Source organism: Nymphaea colorata, chromosome 2 (genome assembly GCF_008831285.2).
Source record: "Nymphaea colorata isolate Beijing-Zhang1983 chromosome 2, ASM883128v2, whole genome shotgun sequence".
In the NCBI taxonomy this organism is placed as follows: domain Eukaryota; kingdom Viridiplantae; phylum Streptophyta; class Magnoliopsida; order Nymphaeales; family Nymphaeaceae; genus Nymphaea; species Nymphaea colorata.
In genome coordinates, this window is record NC_045139.1 from 26,877,175 (window position 1) to 26,892,368 (window position 15,194).

At 39.1% G+C, this 15,194-nt stretch overlaps 1 pseudogene; it reads right to left on the reverse strand.

Moving 5' to 3' along the window:
* Positions 1-1,970: 1,970 nt before the first annotated feature.
* On the reverse strand, positions 1,971-2,597 carry LOC116247525 (glucan endo-1,3-beta-glucosidase-like; annotated as a pseudogene).
* Positions 2,598-15,194: the final 12,597 nt, after the last annotated feature.

Here is a 15,194-nt window from a genome sequence, read left to right on the forward strand (position 1 = left end):
CAGCCACACCAATGAGTAATGACTATTAATGAAATACGATGAAGCAAGTATATCAACCATCAAGATTCAAGAATAACTAAAGACTCTAAACAGAATATAAGATTTAATAGGAAATGATTCAAAAAACTCACTATTCAAGAAGAAGAAGAAGCACTCACGTCTCACGTTCTCACCACCACTCCACAGGTCTATGACTCTATCAAGAAGCAATCATTTGGGGCATGGGTGCAAACATTCACCCGACTCGGCAGCGTGGCTAGCGAGAGACAACGCTGGAGTCGAACGGTCTCTGATGAACGATGGATCAACCGTCGCAGAGGGAAAGGATACCATTTTCGTAAATGCCCTAATAATCCCTTCCCCCTTTATGATTTGGTGACTGGTTTGGCGGGAAACAAATACTTCCGACTTTGAGAGTTTTAGACTTTTAAGCCGCTGACTTTGAAGGGCTTTACTTTCGGTTTCAAACTCTGGAGCCACTGTGCACTGTGGGGCCCCAACCCAAGTCTGGCATGGGCAACACATGCCGTTGGACTTGGGTGGAGTTCTTTTCCAATGGGAGTTTAATGCCCACGCCAGCCCACACGTATCTCCGCTATTGATTAGGATGCTCAATAGCAACATCAAAGCCTAGGAGCAAAGAAGAGACTTTACCTTCTTGGCATCAGTATGAGGTTGGACTAGAGGACAATGACCTTTGCCTAATTAACCTACTTCTCAGTAACTTCACGAGAGTCAAATGAATTGGGGTGGAGGGGGTTGCAGTCCTCTCCATATTCTTCCTCCACATTTTATGCATCTTAAAGAATAGGGGAGGAGCTAGAAATTTTTCACCAAGTGGGCCGAATTAAAGTTTTTAAATTTTTATTAGAGCCGAAATATCAGTTTCAAAAAATTTATATAAAACAAGTAAAATTTTTTAAAATTGACATGTAAATTAAAAAAAAAAATTGAAGTAGGGTCCATGGGGACCCTACCTTGGCTCTGCCCTTGCTGAAGAATAGTCATAGTAGATTGAGTAGCAATTTTGGTTCTCCATTTAGCATACTTGACTCAGTCCAACAATGCATGATAAGGGTCCAATAATGCATTGAACAACAGTTTTAGAGGATGCCTTGATCATAAAGGTTTTCCTTCCTAGCAGAAGAAAATTTTAGAGATGGCATATCTCCCCATAAAACTTCACGGGATGAGAAAATGTAGGCGTAATCTAGCCTGCCTTTACCCTGGGCACCCACAAGGGTAACAACTGCAGTAGATGCAAAGAGGTAGCACATACTGCAATTCAGGAAGAAGAGTTGCTTTCTACCTGACCTCCTTAATCTCCATTTGTGGCTCGGTACTATCTCCTTCCATAGCCTCACTAGAGACGATGGTTGCCCACAACCTCTGGGGCCTCTGAAGACCGCCTAGCTCCATTCTTTGTTCAACAACCTCCATATCTTTAGGAGATGAGAAGGGGATCCGTCGCTCCCCACACTCCATACTTCGTTCTGCCTTGGTGCAGCACACTCCACTTTCGTCCTTGCCAAAATTGAGAGGATTAGAAGGAGAGAAGCCCATCTAGGCGACCTTCCCATTCACCAAACCCTGGCACACTACAGGACACGCTCTCTCTCTCTTCACAGTTGATCCCTTCGATGAAGTTACCAACTATCCTAATCTCAAGATAATAGACAAAAAGAGAACAAGTCTCGTATTTCTTATTCAGCCAAAAAAAGAGAAAAAAACAGGAGTAATGAAAGCCATGGAGAAAATTAATAGCTATTAGCAGTACTGCTGAAAATGATTCAAATATGGCTGTGGCTGCTAGTACCAGTAAAGTAGTGAAATTATCTCTATTTCCTTTGTTCAAGAACTTATTATTTCCCAGTTGTTACAGGGAATTGCTTTATTATAGGAAATAAGGCAATTCCAGTTGAGCACATTGCGTAGGTGTTAATGAAAACCCGTGCCATTCCCTGGCCGTATAGTCTTCAACTTTCACTGAACACTTCATCACGAAAAAAAAAAAAAAAAATTTAAAGACTGCATCTCTTGTCCATAACCAAGCAAAATAGCTTTTGAACCTTTCAGCTCCTAATTTAAGCTGATGGAATAGACGGGCTGCTTGGTAGGGTAGAAGAGGCCCCAGTTTTGCTCGATGCCAGCAGACTTCTGGTCCTCATTGAATAGAGCAAACACAAAAATCTCCATGGGCCCCGGCCTCTTTGGCGTGCCCTGTGCATCACCAGGTTTTGGTTATAGGTCTGAGCATTCCCTATGGTAGTGACAGTCGGGTCGCCTCCAGCCCATGGCCACCCACTCTCGGACACCTGGATGGGAACACCGGCGGCACCAGCTCTCTCCATTGCCGAATAGACAGAATCTACCATGGCATCAAACAGATTTGTATATGCCAGCCCATTGTTAGGGTCTGTGACCACAACTCGGTTAGCGGTGAAGAGCGCATAGTCAAGTTGTATGGCCTGGCGGTTGCCCACATAGCTGAAGTATGGGTACACATTGACCATGAGAGGGGCGCCGGTGCTGGCTAGGAATTGGACGATAGGACCCATGATGGGAGCGGCTTGATGGGAAAATGAACCTTGAGAGGGAGGATACGTATTGGAGAGGAAAATCAGCCAACTAATTTTCAGGAATCAAGGATATCTTTCCTTCTATCACAGGATTGTGATTTGGAGAGGAAAATCAGCCAACTGATTTTCAGGAATCAATGATATCTTCTATCACAGGATTGTGATCTTTCAAATCCCAAAATTCGTGGGATCTGTACATACCTGTAAAACTTGTATAAATACTTCATCATAGACGTAATGAAAATTATCTCTTTTGGCCCCTTCTTCTTCCTCGTTTCTTTTTCTCTCTTCTCATGATGTCTTTTTCTTCATGGTATAAGAGCCTGAAAGAAGAGGAGAGAAAAGAGATCGCTTACCCTGTTGCCATTCTTAGAAAAGGAATCCTACATCGTCGAACGCACGCTCGAGCGCTCCTGCGATCTCATCCGCTCGCTCGAACGCTCTGCACCCGCTTCTCGTTCCGTGAGGATTCTGCCTTTTTCGCTTGAAGGCTCTCCGCTCGAACTCGAGCGCCGGGCACGAGGCCCTCGCTTCCCGTCTGCTTCGCTCGAAGGTTCTCCGCTCGAACTCGAGCGCCGGGCACGAAGCCCCCGCTTCCCGTCTGCTCCTGCTTGCCGCTCGAGCCTCCTGCTCGAGCGTTCTTCCTACTCGAGCGTCATCTACTCGCTCGAAGCTCCGCATTCATCTCCCAAATCTGCTGGTTGAGAGGGAGACCATCCGTCTAGCTCACTGACCGGCTCGTGGACTCTTGAAATCAGAGGTCACAACCCGTAAGTGTGCATTTTTATCATTGCAAGAAGGATTCAATTCAGGTTGGATCTGAAGTTCTGTGCACCGTATTAATTTTTCTTGCGCATTCGATATTCTTTGACTATGGCGACAACTCCTCTTGTTGATCGGACTGATATTTCTGGTGATCAGAATGAGTCACCTTTCGTCATGCACCATTCTGATAATCCTGGTGCTATTTTAGTGACCAATCCCCTTGTTGGAGACAACTATTCCACATGGCGACGGGCAATGAAAATGGCCCTGAATGCCAAGAACAAGTTCGGATTTGTTGATGGTTCTATTTCAAAACCCGCAACCATTAGCTCGGATTACATGCCATGGGTTCGCTGTAATGACTTGGTTCTTTCATGGATTCTTAACTCATTATCCAAAGAGATAGCAAATAGTGTCATCTATGCCAGTGAAGCTCACGAGGTTTGGATTGATCTTCAAGAACGTTTCTCTCAAGGTAACGCTGCTCGTATTTATCAATTAAAGAAGATGATATCTGATTTACGTCAAGAACAAAATTCATTGGCTGTCTACTTCACTACACTTAAAACTTTTTGGGATGAACTTGGATCTTATTCAACTGTGTCTGCATATACTTGTGGTGCGTTTAAAGAATTTCATTCATGTCAAGATCATGAAAAAGTTTATCAGTTTCTAATGGGATAGAATGAAAGTTTTAGCAATCTGCGAAGTCAGATTCTTGCTATCGATCCTCTACCCAACATTAATAGGGTATATGCTATGCTGCTTCAAGAAGAGACTCAACGACTTCTTACACCACGAATGTCTGGATCCAATAACATAGATCTTGCAGCTAGGTCTTCTCCTACATCATATACCAAACGGAATCTGGCGAGGATGCCTAATGCTACTCGCAATCGTCCTCGACCAAAATGTGATCATTGTGGAATGCTTGGGCATATAAAATCTCGATGTTATGTGCTTCATGGTTATCCTCCAAATCATCCTAAGGCTGCAGGTTCAATTGGTGATTCATCTAAAATTGAAAAAGCGCAACAGGGAGGAACATCGGCAAACAACGTAAAAGTCAGTGCTGTTTTGTCACAACTTACCGAAGAACAGGTCAGTCAATTGACATCTTGGTTAAATGTTGATGCTTCACCGGCTGTTGCTAATCTAGCAGGTAAACAATCATTCTCAACTCATTTTCCTTGGATTATAGATACCGGAGCCTCAGACCATATGACCCCTCATTTCCATTTGCTTTATAATATTAAAATTCTACCAAAACATCGTGTGATTAACCTACCCAATGGACATCAAACACTAGTCTCTATTACTGGAACAATTTACCTTTCAGCCAATATTCAGCTTACTGATGTCTTATATATTCATGATTTTAAATACAATTTATTATCAATTCCAAAGTTCACCAAGACCACTAATTGTATTGCTGTTTTTCTTCCAACCTGTTGTGCTTTCCAGGACCCTTTGTCGAGGAAGCTGATTGGAGTGGGTAACTTGAGCGGTGGACTTTACCATCTTCTTCTTCCAACTACTTCACATGCTTTGTTTGCTTCTCCTAGTAATAAGACAGCTCATATATGGCATATGAGACTTGGACATCCTTCATTTGATAAGTCTTTTTCATTGAATGAAAACATTTCTATTTCCAAGCATGATTCTCCTTGTGATGCATGTCTTAAAGCTAAATTCACTCGTTTACCATTTCCAACTAGTACTAGTAGAGCAAGTGATCCGTTCGGCTTAATTCATTGTGATATTTGGGGAGGATATGCCACACCGTCTCACACGGGCGCACATTACTTCCTCACAATCGTAGATGATTTTACTCGATCAACTTGGGTTTTCTTAATGAGGTTCAAATCTGAAACTTTTTCTTGTTTAACTCGTTTTTGTGCCATGGTGTTTACTCAATTCAATACTCATGTGAAATGTGTTCGGAGTGATAATGGTGCTGAATTTACAGCTCATAATATGCAATCATATTTTCATAAGCATGGCATAGAACATCAAACCTCATGTGTTGGAACTCCTCAACAAAATGGACGTATTGAGAGGAAGCATCGTCATCTACTAGAGGTGGCACGAGCACTTAGATTTCAAGCAAATTTCCCAGTCACTTTTTGGGTGAATGTATTTTGACAGTAACTTTTTTAATTAACAGAATGCCGTCAACTCTTTTGAATGACAAGTCTCCATTTGAACTTCTTTTTCATAAAAAACCCAATTATGAAGATTTGCGTGTTTTTGGATGCTTGTGTTATGTCAAAAATTTAAACCCAATGCATAAGTTTTCATCACGTGCACACAAATGTGTTTTTGTTGTATATCCTCACAATCAGAAAGGGTATCGTGTCTATGATTTGGATACCAAACAAATTTTTACAAGTAGAGATATATCTTTTTTTGAGGATAATTTTCCATTTTTAACCGAACAATGCCATACCAATGATTTGAACAATGTTGTTTTACCTCACCCTCAAGCAGATTACATTGGAGAGAAATATATGTCATCGTGTGAGAATGGTGTTCCAACAAATTCCTCCCCGTTATCACCCATTCAACATCACGATTCCATCAACAATGACCAAAATCTTCCAATCTCTCATGTTTCAGATCATCGGCCTATGTCAGATGATCCACCTCCTTCAGACTCACTTGCTCTACGCAAATCTAGTCGTACTCGTCATTCACCATCATATCTTCAAGACTATGTGTGTTCCAATGTGATGGTTATAAGTTCACCGTCTAAGCAACCTACTTCAACTAAGCGATCCTCAGGTACACGTTATCCCATACATAATTATTTACTTGTTCACAAGTTCTCTAAATCCCATTATGCTTTTTTAACCTCTATCATGAGTGATGTTGAACCTAGCTCGTATGCGGAAGCGGTTAAGCATCAACATTGGCGAAATGCTATGACTAATGAGATTCAGGCTCTTGAACAAAACAGTACATGGTCTATTACTACTTTACCTCCAAACAAAAATCCAATTGGCTGTCGTTGGGTTTATAAGATAAAACGACGATCAGATGGAAGTATTGAACGCTACAAAGCCAGATTTGTTGCTAAAGGGTACACTCAACTAGAGGGCCTTGATTATCATGAGATATTTGCTCCAGTTGCAAAGTTAACAACCATGCACACACTTCTTGCTCTTGCTTCTATTCAAGGATGGTACTTATATCAAATGGATGTGAGTAATGCATTTCTACATGGAGACTTACATGAGGAAATATACATGACCATTCCTCCAGGCCTTCTGCGTGAGGGGGAGTATTCAAGTAATAAAGTGTGTCGCCTTCATAAGTCTCTGTATGGACTCAAGCAAGCGTCACGTAACTGGTTTCACAAGCTGCTATCTGCACTTAAAGGCACTGGTTTCATTCAATCATCAGCTGACAACACTCTCTTTACTTGGAAACATGAAAAACAATTTATTGTTATTCTTGTCTATGTTGATGATCTTAGCATTGCAGGAAATGATGAACCAGGAATTGCTTTGGTTAAGCAATATTTACATTCGAAATTTCACATTAAGGACTTGGGAATACTTAAGTATTTTCTTGGCATAGAAGTTGCAAGAGCGCCATCGGGAATATTTCTAAGTCAAAGAAAATATATCGTGGATATTTTAAAGGATGCAGGTTTGATGGGAGCCAAGCCTATGGACTTTCCAATGGAGCAAAAATTGCGATTAACTCCAAATGATGGTATTCCACTGAAAGATCCAGCTAAATACAGGAGGTTAGTCGGAAGATTGATTTATTTAACCATTACTCGTCCAGACATAATGTATTCAGTGCAAGTTCTCAGTCAGTTTATGCAATTGCCACGAACGACACACTATGAAGCAGCACTTAGAGTATTGAAGTATTTGAAGGCTTCACCAGCAAAAGGAATATTTTTATCATCATCAAGTGAAAAACAATTGAGGGCTTACTGTGACTCAGATTGGGCAAGCTGTCCTACCACTCGTAAATCAGTAAGTGGATATATTGTGTTTTTGGGGAATAGTCCTATCTCTTGGAAGTCAAAGAAGCAATCTACTATTGCGAAATCTTCAACTGAAGCAGAATACCGAGCAATGACTTTAACAACTTGTGAAGTTGTTTGGTTAAAAGCCTTATTGAATGACTTGGGGTGGAGTCATGATAAACCAGTCAATTTATATTGCGACAATCAAGCAGCTTTGCATATTTCAGCAAATCCAGTCTTTCATGAAAGAACGAAATACATAGAGCTAGATTGTCACTTTGTAAAAGAAAAAATTCAGCAAGGAATAATTCGGGCTCATCATGTATCATCTTGTCTGCAACTAGCAGATATTTTCACTAAACCATTGGGGAGAGACGTTTTTCAAACCTTAAGAACCAAGTTGGGTGTTTCAGATTTGCACACACCAACTTGAGGGGAAGTATTGGAGAGGAAAATCAGCCAACTAATTTTCAGGAATCAAGGATATCTTTCCTTCTATCACAGGATTGTGATTTGGAGAGGAAAATCAGCCAACTGATTTTGAGGAATCAATGATATCTTCTATCACAGGATTGTGATCTTTCAAATCCCAAAATTTGTGGGATCTATACATACCTGTAAAACTTGTATAAATACTTCATCATAGACGTAATGAAAACTATCTCTTTTGACCCCTTCTTCTTCCTCGTTTCTTTTTCTCTCTTCTCATGATGTCTTTTTCTCAATACGAGACGCCGATGACCCCCATGGAAACGGACGTGGACACCTTGATCTGGTCTCGGAGACCGACTGAGCCACCTTGATCTGGTCTCGGAGACCGACCGAGCCCAGGGCGTTGACCATGTTCTTCATAGCGGGTAGCACGTACTGGGACCGCGTCGCCTGGGATGACTTCGTTGCCGATGGTGATATACTTGAAGCTGACGTCCGGCAAGTATGGCTGGATGTTGCTGGAGATCCAAGAGCTGGCGAAGGAGGCGTACCCAGATTGACTTCGATGCCTGTTTTCCTTAAAGCGTCAAGTGCGCCCCGTCTGGGACGTACAGCCGGACCTTGTTGAAGCCCACGGACTGAATGAGCTGCACTGCTTCCGGCCGTGACGGCAAGTTGTCGCCGAGCATCCCATAACACACTCCCACTGACTGAGCAGCAACTGTAGAAACAATCAGAACAGGGTTCAGGTTGTTGGCCGCTGTAAGCCAAACGTGTTCAGAAATGAGCCACAAGTTTATATATATTTAGTCGGCCTCTTGATTGGTTACTCCATGATTTACATTCCATCAACCAAAAAAGACAGAGGACCACCCGTTTGCTTGGTATTCAATGGTCACAAACAGAATTTTCTATCAGCGTTGACAGAGGAGGCGAGTGCAGGTTTCTTCAAACTGGCGGGGATTAATAAATTGCATATGTAAAAAAATCAATTAATTTACACGAAAATTTTAAAACCATGCAAATTGTTTTTTTCAAAAGTATATCTCAAAAATTTTATATTTTTATTTTTCTGAGTTGGTAAAGGAAGACTTGATCTCCATTGACAAAAGAGTCGTTCATTTCCCTTTCTTTTTTTTTTCCAAATTTATGATTTTTGTTGTTTCAAGCTCGCATACCAGTAGCGGTAAAGCATGAAGAAAGCACAGATAATTTATAACCCATAACATGAGAGATAAAGAGCCAACTTGCCCCTAAAAACAGGGGAACTGTACTGATATGAGAGAGAGAGACAGAGATATATGTACCTTTATCATATGGTAGTACGAATAGGAAGGAGAGAAACACTACCACCAACATGGAAGAAGTCATCTTGTTAAGAGAAAAAATAAAATGCAAAAGAAAATTAATGGCAGCAGAAAGGAGCAGATTCTCTAGTACTGGTTGCTGTGTGATGGCTTCTCTCTGCAGGCACATATTTATACACGCCAGTCTTCGAGTGATTGAAATTGTGGAGTCCATCAAGGTCGGCCGTAGACTTGACCTCCAATGTTTGTTCCAGTCGCTTTAGTTTTACCTTCATTTAAGGTGAGGACTTGTTCGAACACGCGGGAAGCTAACGTAAGTCAGTCGTTATGAGTTGTCGCGATTTGTAGAAGAACTTGAGTTTCCTTTCAAGAGGGATGGCATGGCATATGAAAGTACCATTATTATTATCTACTTCAATGCCCCACTTTGTTGGGCCCTCGTGTAACTTGTTGTTTTTTTTTTTTTAATTAATAGAGTCCAACAACTTCAATTCAAAACACAGCCTACCAGAGTACAGAAATAAGGAAACAGCTATGTAATACCACTAAATGCTAATGTTCCACAATTCTTTTCAATCCGTAGAATTGATATATTCAGTATTAACTCGCCATGTATATGGACAGACACCACATCGGCTGCTATGCTAGTCAGCTTGAACAATTGATATACATATATAACTACAATCAACACCGTATGGTTCAAAACTAGATGCCGTGGCTAAAGACTTTTATTCATGGCAGCATTAACTAATGGGTTATGGTGTTTTTAACAATACTTTCATACTATGACTATCATATATAGGTGCCCGAATTGTTAAATAGGGTTGTGATCATCCTATAATATTCGACAGCCAGCTGAATTCAGTTTTGTTAGGACCCATTTGGTAAATGGAATAGTTTGTAATTGTTTTGTGCATCTACTTCAAAAGATAGGATACATTCATAAGAAATTTTTTAAGGTATTTTATGAATCTGCCCAAATCTGAAAGCCATATTCATACAATAGCTACATATTCTTCCGCTTGTCAAATAGACCATTATAAGTAATTTACTAGGTAGTACTCATATGAAATTTTATACTGCCAAACATGCTTGCTGATCACTCCAATACTTTGTGAAACCCACCCTCCCACAACTACCAAATGGGGCTGTTATGAACCATGCATTTCCCTTGCAATCCTCTAAATTTCCACACCTCCACTTCAAAAGCAGGCCTTGGTCCCCATCCATTTTTCTTTGATTTTCAATTGATCCTCTTAATAATTTCCACCTGTTGAACATCTCATCGAGCATGGTTATTAATTCTGAAAAGTTACTTGCTATCAAATCCTGAACATTCTCTCACTACAACATATTTAGTAAATTGTTTACCTTCGTTTTACAGTTCTTGAAAAAATGCCTTCTTTGGAGACTTTTCTAACAAGGGCCACGATTTTAAATTATAACCTTTAAATAAGAGCTTAACATACATACATATATGTATATATATATATACCTATGAAACACAGAATTTCGGCTGCAATTTTCTTCACAATAGTATTATCACCCTTTTCGCTTACGTCATTTGCCAATAATAAACCATTTGACAGCGAGAATAAGTATATAACTTTATTTAATGATAAAGATAATATTGAAAAAATTGCTAATGTTAAAAAAATTCACTTAATCCTTTATTTGCAGTCGTTATGAAAGTAAGGTCATCATTTTAAAATCACAACCGTCGGCAATATGGACACTATTACTAATGAAAATTAATCATTTATAAGTCGAAGTTTCTATCGATGGAAGTGGCGGTCAGTAAAAGTTTATTCTTTACTGCTGGTTTCTGCCTGTCGATGAAACAGGAAAATACACTGACGTCATTGGACGTTAGTACAAGGGGGATATACTGCTGATATATGACGCCCGTCAATAAAATCGTTAGCGACACCATCGTTTCTATGGATACGTAATTCAATCAGTGGATGTTTTACTGATGGTTCGTCTATCTATTCTAACATTTTCTTTGCGTCAGTAAATACATAGTTTTTTGTGAGTTATATGTCAAAGGTAGGCCGGAAAATAAAAACGACAAGGTGTGCTTACAATTAAACCAAAAAAGGTGAGAATGTAATTTGTTTATAGACACTAGTAATATTGGGGAAAAATATCATTGATATCTTTTTTTTTCCCTTACTCCCCAGTTAACAAAAATCATTTTAAGCTGCCCTTATTTAATGGCCATTATGAAAATAACGTATGTTCATTATTTAGATGAGAAAAGATTAGCCCACTTTTTTTTATTGCAATTAGTGACATATTTTTTATTCTCAAGTTAACGAAAAATCATTTTGAGCCGTCATAATTTGATAGTCTTTGTGAAAAGAATTATCATCACCGGTATAGCGTTTCATAATATGCCTCAAAAATTGAGGCAGATTCATGAAATATCTTAAAAAATGTTTTATAAATTTGTTCCAACTTTTAAGATAGATTCATAAAACAGTTACAAATTGTTTTATTTATCTGGTGAGTCGGCCTTCAAATTTGAGGTAAATTTATAAAACACTATATTGCAGAGTTGGAGGAGTCTGACCTAATTTTTGAAGCAATTTCATTGAATGGTAATAATTTGTTACCAATGCCAAATGCCCTCTACCCATCAGAAATATCTTAGCAATCAGCTCAACAATGACAATATTTTCCTCAATAGTAACATCATTCACGCCCAACAAAATCCAAGTTGCATCAAAAGAAAGCCGTATAAAGAAGTCTTTAGGCGGCCTTGGTGCACCTATTTCCACCTTAAAAAATTTGCCTCTTCAAATTATTTTCGCTGTATAGAGTTCTTATCAAGGAAATTAATCCGTCTTTCCCTTGGCATGAAAATATATAGAATTCCCACCGGGGCCAGGGAATGGGAAAAATCCCTCTTTCCCTTGATCGCCCTTGGGAAGCCAGCTTTTGAAGAAATTCGTGCATTTCTCTCTAAAATTAAAACCACTTTGTCCTTGTCCCAAAAGACAGGAAGCGAACTATTTGAACTTTGTAATGCATACGTCATTTCTTTCCACAATTGAGTCGGCCTTGTAATGCATACAACTATTTTAACGAAAAGGGGAAAACGAGGCTGTGCCGCTGTGGTCCTGTGGTTTCCACCTAACGGCCCGTGCCCGCCCTAACGGGCCTTGGTTAACCTGGACCCGGCCCGTTTTGATGTCAGGCCTCCAACAGGCGGAAGCCCCACAATGGCAATACAAGGCCCAAGTACCAGGCGATCCGGCCCGGCGCCCAGGCCTACAATTGATTGGTGAAAGTACTGGTGGAAGTACGTTCTTTGTTTTAAAAGATAATGGCAGGTAAGGTGAGCAGTCTAGCGTAATTCACTTTATTTATTCTAAATGATTGAACCCTGCATTTCCAACTTCTGTATATATATATATATGTCCTTGTGTTTAACCGGCTTAATTCCCAACTATGAAATCAACTTACAAGCTGCGGCGGAGGCAGTTCTGGGCACTGTATGGGCAATTGCCCACACAAGCCAAGAAAAATGTTTATTTTTATGTTATCTGTCCCGGTAATTTTTCTTAAAAATTTAAAATTATATAAGTAGTGCCCTTTAACCCCAATTTTCTACTTCTCCCTGCTTAAACGGTGGCCAACAAAATGTACATCATTTATGTTTGAGTGGGTGGACTAAATGTCTTGAAGTACAGATGAGACATCCCATCCCAGAAGTCCATTTTCCAAATCGAACACAAGCCTGTTCATATGTATACTGGTACTCAGGGCTCATTTGATGCACAGAAAAACACTGTACAGCAAAAAATTTTCTTTTGAGATGTACAGTTTTTCTATGCAACATCAAATGCATGTACTGCCAAATCAAGTGAATCTAGGAAGCTTATCCAGACAAAAAGTTGGACCCTAAGGTTGCATTTGATGGATCCGAGGCAAGATAAAAAGGTGTGTTTTGAGAATAGTAAGAACTTTAAATCATTCTACATGTTTAACATAACCATGAATCTAAGGTCGGATGGGAAGAGGTCGGACCTTAAATCCATGGATTTGAGATCCCTCCTACAAATCTCAGTTAATCACGGATGAAACAAACACAACCTAACTATCAAGACACAATTAATTTTTTCAGTCTCAAAGCTGCTGATCTACATGAACTTTTAACAGCGTGCAAGGTCCCTAGAATATCTGGACTCCCCAACTTTACATTTATAGGCAAATCGATCAAGAAAACAAGAATATAGATATTGTTAATTCATCCAAAAACTTGAATGGTTGCATATTTGAATTTATCCCCTAAAAAAGCTAAGTGGTCGAATCTTATCTGTTATTAATTAAAGGAGATTATGCTATTCTATCAAACTTTTCCTAGCTGCAGTTTGTAAGATCATATTCGTGCATGAATAAAATTTATTCTTTGTCAAAGATCTGAAGTTTGAATGTTTTCTGTGAAGCATATGCATCTACGATATTGGTGAAACTGCCACTTTGCTACCCAACCTTACGGATTAAAAAAATAAAAGGAATAACGATGATGATTGAGAGATGGATAGAAGAGCAGCACATTAATTCATGTTTTAGACCCAAGGCAACACAAGTATCATCTTGTCTCTAACTCAAATATCACTAACTCTAACTAATCCTTTTCACCATTTAACAATCAAACATACTATATAATTTCTAAATAAAACTACGGTCCAAGCAGTTCAAAAAGATTCTAAATTATTATTCGTTCAAACAATTCGTGAATGACTTGGTGGGTAGGTAACAGGCTAGGGACTGGAAAATTCAAAGATCATAAAATGGCAACCAATCAATGTAATATTTTTTCACTGAGTTCATGCGTAGTATAATTAGATATGTTTAAAGTATGACATTGTAATCCAGCCGGCATCGGCCAGAATCCAGCAAGGTCAATAATTGGGGAAAAATTAAGGGTTTTGTGTTTGTATGGATATTTCATGCAATTAATATATCAAATCGATAGTACTAAGCTCAACAAACTTTATTAAAAAGTTTTATGACCAAATGCAACTGAAAAACAGAAAAACATGGATACAAGTCCTAAACTAATATTATTACTTAAAATCATTGACAAATACGAAAAAACTTGACATTAAATGCGAGAGAACATATGTATTGTCGTGTATACGCCAAAAATGAATAAAGAACACTTGAAATCGTTGAAAAACTATGGTAACTGCTGGTGGGAAGAAGAAAGAGGAGAAAGGAAAATAGAGAAGAAGAAGGACTAGGTAGAGTTAAAAAGTCGGGTAATCCTTTACTAATGCATGCATGATAAATGTTGGTAAAGATACTACTTAAAAACATCGATGAAAGTATTGTGGTAACTTTCATCAACGTTAGATAGACGTCAGTAAACGCTTTATTAGCAGCGTGATAAAAGGAAACTTATACGGACAAGAGGGGAGGCATGAGTCATGGTTGGCCAGAAAACACATACGCCAATGCAACGCGTCGGCGAAAAGTTGATTTTTACCAATGTCCACCCGTCGGTCATCAGTAAAAGATGAATTTCAACAACATTTTTCCAGCACGCATCGGTGAAGACTAAATTGCATCCAAGCTTGCTTCTGAAAGTCGGTGAGACGCGATCTTCTCTAACACACCTTCTTGAACGCGGGTAAAAATTCATTTTCAGCAACGTCCGCCTTTCCATGCATCAGTGAATCAGCTTTTTTACGGTTCCATCTTCCAAAAAAATATCACTAGTTATCATCTCTTTGCTATTCTAATAATTTAGCTCTTGAACACACATACATATAAGTTTAAATCTGAATTTTAAGTAACATATCTACTGCATAGAAAATAAATTTCAGCCATAGAAATAAGATTTTTTATTTTTTCATAAGAATCTAATTAATTGATAAATCTATGCTGATCACCGTCTTATAACATTGAAGTTTTCACGTTACGCCTTAACGGTGAACAATTAATGTAGGCTAAACGGCAAGATCAATCTGAAATAAGTGGTAATTTATGGAAGCGGAATATCACAAACAATTAATAATAACACCCGTATGAAAATAAATAATAGGGAAGAAAAACCCGAGGAACAATAATAATATCAAGGAGGAACCAAGACGGAACTAAAAAGAGCAAAGA